The sequence below is a fragment of the Palaemon carinicauda genome, unplaced genomic scaffold (genome assembly GCF_036898095.1).
Source record: "Palaemon carinicauda isolate YSFRI2023 unplaced genomic scaffold, ASM3689809v2 scaffold492, whole genome shotgun sequence".
NCBI lineage: Eukaryota > Metazoa > Arthropoda > Malacostraca > Decapoda > Palaemonidae > Palaemon > Palaemon carinicauda.
This window is the reverse complement of record NW_027171753.1, coordinates 115,478-122,500: the sequence shown is the minus strand read 5'-3', so window position 1 is coordinate 122,500 and position 7,023 is coordinate 115,478.

Sequence of the window (7,023 nt, the reverse complement as noted above, 5' to 3'; positions counted from 1 at the left end):
TCGGCTCCCCCATGTTGACCAGTTTTTCCTGCTTTTTACTTTTGTCCAGGAGTTTCATCAATTACTTTATTTATAATTCTGTACATATTGTTTTTGTTATCATTCTTGTGATTCTAGTTTTTAAGTATGATGACTTTTTTTCTATTTCTATTAATTCTCATGATATCTGGAGACATGGAAAGAAATCTGGGGCCAGGAAGTCCTAGGTTTTGTCAATGTCGTCTTCTGTATTGTAATATTCATTGTCTTCATAAAAATTTTCAAGGCCTTACAGTTGAATCCAGACAGTATGGTATTCTTTTGTGCTTAGAAACTTTGGTTTCTAATGTGAGGCACTCATCTGAGCTCCTTATAACTGGTTTTAAGAAGCCCATAATGTTGAAACGTGATGCAATCCTTAGGGCCAGGGGTATTGCGATGTATATTAGGACCGAGTACCCTGGTTCTCATAAGTCTTCCTATCAATGTGGATGTCATGATAGTCAGGTAATAAAAGTTTGTGGTGGTCATAACAACTTTTATTTGTGTTCGATCTACCGGAATCCAGACATGGATGATTCTATCTTCGATTGTTTTCTTACCATTATAGCAAAGATACAAGAAGATGATAGAAAGGCTTCTTTTGTCTTTGTTGGTGGTTTTAATGGTCACCATTGGGAGTAGTTAAGTTCTATCTCTCCTACTGATCGCCATGGCTTAAGGGCTTTAGACTTTGCCTCTGAATCAGGCTGTGAGCAAATAATAAGTGAAGCTACCCACAGGTCTGGTAACTGCTTGGTGCTTGTATACACTGACTCCCCTGGTGTTATAAGTATTAAGGTTGGTCCTCCAGTAAGGACATCTGATAATGCCTTGATTTCATTAGTAGTGAAGACTGAGCACCCTGTCCCTGATGTATCATACTCTTGTAAAATTTATATGGAATCCCCAGCAGACTGGAATGGGATTCTGCATGATCTTTTGTGCTTGAATTAGTCACAATTATATAGTAGTGTAGATCCTGTTGTCCCTTTGAATGAAAATCTAGTCGACATTATTGATAGGCGTATCCCTTCTCGTGTGCTAACGTACTGAGTGAAGGACAAACTGTGGTATAATGATGATTATAAACGTGCTTATTTGAAGAAGCAGGACACCTATCATCTTTGGAAGGGTAACATATCAGATTTGATCAGGAATAACTATACTCAGCTTCGAGCTTATGCTCAGAGAGTTTATGCCTCAACTAAAAAGGAATAAATTTTAATCATAAAAGAAACCTTTTCTGGTACAACTCAGGAACATATATGGTGGTCTACCCTTAAATCTGTACTCTTTGGTGTAGATGCAACAGTTCCTCATTTACTTAAACCAGATGGCTCAGTCACTCCCTTTCCAAAGAAAAAGGCATCCCATTTGGCTGATGTTTTTCACAGTAAACAGAGTAATGAAAAACTTAAACATTCCTTATTCCTGTTTTCCTGAGGCTAAACTAATTACTTTAGCTTTTCGATCTCGCGAAATTAAAGCTCTGTTGATAGACCTTGATGCTTATGGAGGTGTACACCAAAATGGTGTTTTTTCCTTTGTTTTTTATAATAACTGTAGATTTCCTAGCTCCAAAGTTATCCGTTATTTTCCGCAAGTTGCAGGAAGGGGATCTTTTAGCACTTGTGTAAGAATTGGTAATGCTAATCCTCTATATAAATGTGTTTGTGCTAGCCCAAGTCGTAGTGATTAACGCCGAATTTCTATAACTCCCATATTATCTACAGTTTTTGAACGTATCCTGGCAAAACGCCTTAACAGGTTTTGTGAAGGTAATCATCTATTCCCTAGTTTGCAATTTGGTTTTCGTAAAGACCTTGGAGCATGTGATTCCCTTCTTACTATCTTCACTGCTGTACAGAAATTCCTTGATTGTGGTCAGGAAATTCGTATGATTTTTATGCTGCTTTTGACCGTGTTAATCATGAGGCCCTTGCTTTCAAACTCACACAGTTGGAGTGGGTGGGACATTTCTTAGTATTAGGATTGATATTTTAACCCTGGATAGGTACGATGGGTCGTTCGCGACCCCGAGCGTAAAAAAAAAACAGGTTTTTCTCACGTGACTCACCCACGTGACTGAATTTGTGGGTGATCGAACTGCAGGAGGTGTCTCCCCTACACGCTCTAGTAGTGTCCAGATGTTCATTGCTGTAGCTGTACTCCTTCCCCGATTTCTGAGACGCGTCGGGGTCGAGCGCGACCGAGTTTACCCTTCTAAAGTAATTTGCATAATTATCAAAGTTATTACGTATTATGAAATTGTCGTAGAATGGTGCAACTTGTATAGGTTATCAGTTGTGGAAAGTCTTGGTGGATTGTTTGGCTACCATGTGCATGATTTTTTTTTTAGTTAAAATGTCGTTCATCACCACGAGGACCATTTTACCGCGAGTGCCCCTTTTTCATTTATTTTCATTTTTTTGCCAAGTCATTTTTCCGTAAGATATTGCCAAATAGTGTCGTAAAACTTTTGCTTGTTTAGTGTTGGAAAGTGTGTCTAGATGATCTGGCTACCCATGCGTGACTTTTTTTTTGTCAAATACGACGTAGTTATTGGTATATTGGGTATTTAACTGCGGTGACCAATATCTGTTTTTTTTCAATATCTTTAAAAATTACTACGTAGTAAGGAATTGCCGTATATTATTATTTTTTTTATTCATGTTTATGTGTTAGAAAGTGTGCCTTGATGGTTGGGCTAACACGTGCATGTCTTTTTTTTTATCTGAGATGCCGTATATTAGAATGTCGGGCATTTTACCGCGAGTGCCCCTTTTTCATTTTTTTTTCATTTTTTTGCCAAGTCATTTTTCAGTAAGATATTGCCAAATAGTGTCGTAAAACTTTTGCTTTTTTAGTGTTGGAAAGTGTGTCTAGATGATCTGGCTACCCATGCGTGATTTTGTTTTTGTCAGATACGACGTAGTTATTGGTATATTGGGTATTTAACTGCGGTTGCCAATTTCTGTTTTTTTTTCAATATTTGTAAAAATTTACTACATAGTAAGGAATTGCCGGATATTATTGATTTTTTTTCATGTTTTTGTGTTAGAAAGTGTGCCTTGATGGTTGGGGTAACGCGAGTGCCCCTTTTTATTTGTTTTGCATTTTTTTGCTTAGTCATGTTACCGTAAGGAATTGGCAAGTAGTGTCGCAAAACTTATAATTTTATAGTGTTGGAAAGTGTTTCTAGATGATCTGGCTACCCATGCCTATCTTTATTTTCAGCCAGATATGGCGTAAATATAGGTATGTGTTCGATTTGCCTGTGATTGCCATTTTTTCGTTTTTTCCCATTTCTTTCAAAATTACTACGTACTAAGGAACTATCACAGAGTAATGATTCATTTAGATGTTTATTTGTCGGAAAATGTGCCTTGATGGTTTGCCTAGCACGTGCCTGAATTTTTTTTTCTGAAATGCCGTATATTAGAATGTTAGCCATTTTTCCCCGAGTGCCCCTTTTTATTTGTTTTGCATTTTTTTGCTTAGTCATGTTACCGTAAGGAATTGGCAAGTAGTGTCGCAAAACTTATATTTTTATAGTGTTGGAAAGTGTTTCTAGATGATCTGGCTACCCATGCCTATCTTTTTTTTAGCCAGATATGGCGTATATATAGGTATGTGTTCGATTTTCCGGTGATTGCCATTTTTTCGTTTTTTTCCAATTCTTTCAAAATTACTACATACTAAGGAACTATCACAGAGTAATGATTCCTCTAGATGTTTATTTGTCGGAAAATTTTGTTTACTTCTTTTTTGATTGAATATCATCAAATTTTTTTAGCTAAAACATTATATTGTTTTCCATTTTTTTTTTCGATTTTATTTCCCTTCAAAAAAATTTTTTTGGGTCAGAATTTTGATTTTATAGTCCTAAAATAATCGACAATCATCCGGCAACCCACCATACAATTTTTATGCATATCCAATAATAATTAGATTAGTAAATAACACCTTGAAATTGACATACCCTTCCTACATTTCAAGTGGCAGATTAGGGAGTCTGAGTCAGTGTGGTTGGCGGCCATTTTGTGGACATATCCGAAGCGTAAGTTGCCCTATCTATATATATTCTTGTTCCCTATAGAATTTGTGATATTTTGGTATATTTTTACCTGCATAAATATCATATTATATATCAATATATATGTATTTTTTTACGAAATTTCTAAGTACTCAAAAAATTACCTTTAGATATGGCCCCTGATATAAATGTAATTTACAAAATAATGAAGATTTTTTTTACATATTTTTATTTTAGGATAACATATGTTTATTCCCTAAAAAAATTAGCCACTTCCTATTTCATTTGGGTATCCAAAAAAATTCATGAAATTTGGACAAATTATTTTGGCCAAAAAAAGTTACCCTTTTTTTCTCATTTCAGATCTTCACCTCCATGGGTCTGACTTCATCCAAAATACATCAAGATGTGTCCTAAACATTCAAGAATCAATTCCTAAAAGGATTTGTGTATATATGTATAAACTTTTTTTTTATGAATTTTTATGTCAGGTCTTTTTTTTTCTACCTAATTTTTTAAAATATTTATAATAAATAGTTTCTCTGCAGATGAGTAGTATTTATCTTTACAGTTGTTTTAAGCATTCATTGAAGTTATTTCTGGCAAAAGAAAAAAGGAGGTTACTGCAAAAACTGATTTTTCAAGAATTTTTTTTGGCGTTGGGGTCGTTCGCGTCCGAGTATACCCTTAAAGGGGTGTCCGAGGAGCGTACCTATCCAGGGTTAAGGAATAGATCTCAAAGAGTTGCTGTTTATGGGCACCATAGAGGGTATAGGAATGTGATATCCGGTGTTCCATAGTGTAGTGTTCTTTGCCCATTACTTTTCATACTATAAACACATGTCACGTGGTTTCGCCTAGAAAACAATCTTGTTGCATATGCAGACTATGCTAATCTCTTTGCATCAATTCCATCGCCTGAATGTAGATCTGGGGTTGGTGAATCTCTTATTAGAGATTTACCTAAAATTAGTGCATGGTGGAAATTATGGGTTATGAAGTTGAACCCTAACAATACTCAAAGTATGATTGTAAGTAAGTCAAGGACGGTGGGTCCTCAACATCCGGATCTCAGTATTAATAATGTTTCTTCAACTTTGTATGACTCTTTTAAAATTTTATGTATTATTCTCGACAGCAAATTTACTTTTCAAAAACACATTAAGTCTGTGTCTTCTTCAGTTGCACAAAAATTGGCTTATTGATAAAGGCTTACAAACTTTTCGGTGATCAATCTACTCTGAAAAAGTGCTTCAATTCTTTCATTCTACCTTTTTATGAGTATTGTTCTCCTGTCTGGTCTCCAGCTGCTAATTCTCATCTTAATATGTTAGACAAAAACTTATGGTCTATCAGATTTCTTATTCCTGACCTAGATATTAATCTTTGGCAACGTCGTTGAATTAGTTCGTTATGCATGTTGCATACGATTTTTCATAACTGTTCGTAATACTAGGCAGACAGTAAATTATAATAGCCAAGCCTTCTCCATCATGAGGCTCAATACTGCACAGTATTCTAAAAGTTTTATTCCAGCTGTTACCAAGTTGTGGAATGATCTTCCCAATCGGGTGTTTGAATCTGTAGACTTTCAAATGTTCAAAGTTTCAGCAAATGTTTTTATGTTGACCAGTCTGACATAAGTCTTTTTTTATACTTCATATATAACATATATGTTTTGATGTTGTTACTGTTTATCGAATAATTAAATTGTATTTTTTTTTCATCATTTATTTATTTCCTTACTTCCTTTCCTCACTGGGCTATTTTTCGTTGTTGGAGCCCTTGCGCTTCTAGCATCTTGCTTTTCCAACTAGAGTTGTAGCTTGGCTAATAATAATAATAATAATAATAATAATAATAATAATAATAATAATAATAATAATAATAATAATAATAATAATGGATGGGGGTAGGAGAGATGAAGTTCTTTCTCTTTTATAATTAAAAGCTGGTGAATTATCACGTTTTAAGCGTCTTCCCCAATACAGATGAATCTGATAACTCTGTTCTAAGTGAACTTCCATCAACTCAGACAAAGATAGAGCCTGAGAGAGATTAGTATTTTCCTTTGTAAAGGGGGACAAAGGTTTAATAAAGGTTAGCAAAGCCTTAGGAGGTGATATTCGTGCCACATCATGCAGATTATTACCAGACGGCATATTTTTTTTTAGTTTTTAGTAAACTACTGCCAGTGATAGGTGGGCTAAATGTCTCCTATAGCAAAATTACTCTTTATTTCAGTGTCCTGCATAACTTGTTGATTTATTCCATATTTTATTAGCATGCTCCACACGTATATGTTTATTACTGGATTTATTGAGGGTAGCCTCTTTTAACTTATATCAATAGCGACTCCTGTCAGTAGATTTCTGATTTATATTACAGTTTTAACGCATGGCCTCCAGTGTACACTCCCCTTGGAAATTTTTAGAGCAAGTGCTACACATTTTTTTTTGTACACTTTAGAAAGATGTCCAAATTGGAAACAATTGAAACACTGAAGTGGCTTCTGCTACAAAGGTCGAACTTTAATCATTTCATTTCTAATCACAATGTGGAAAGGTACATCAGCATCCAGGAAAGTCGGGATAATCATGGATGTCCTAAGGAGCTGATGCACCTTCCATACTGTTAATGAATACATGGCCGGTATCTCATCTTCAGTAAATTCATAAATTTTTCTCTATTAAAAACTACCCCGCTTCCATAACTATCTATCTTTTCTATTTTACTTTGAACTATTCTTTACATACCAAGATATATCTCCAGGTGTGATTGTCTTGAAGAAGTTTACATGTCCTAATGTAATTGAACCACTATGACTGACAAATTTATCTGTAATACAACATTTTGCTATTAGTTTATAACCAATCAGACTCTTTGACGGGAAGAAATTAAAACTAAGCACAACCTTGCAACTATATTGCTTTCAAACTAAAAGGAATCATTAACCCCAATAACAA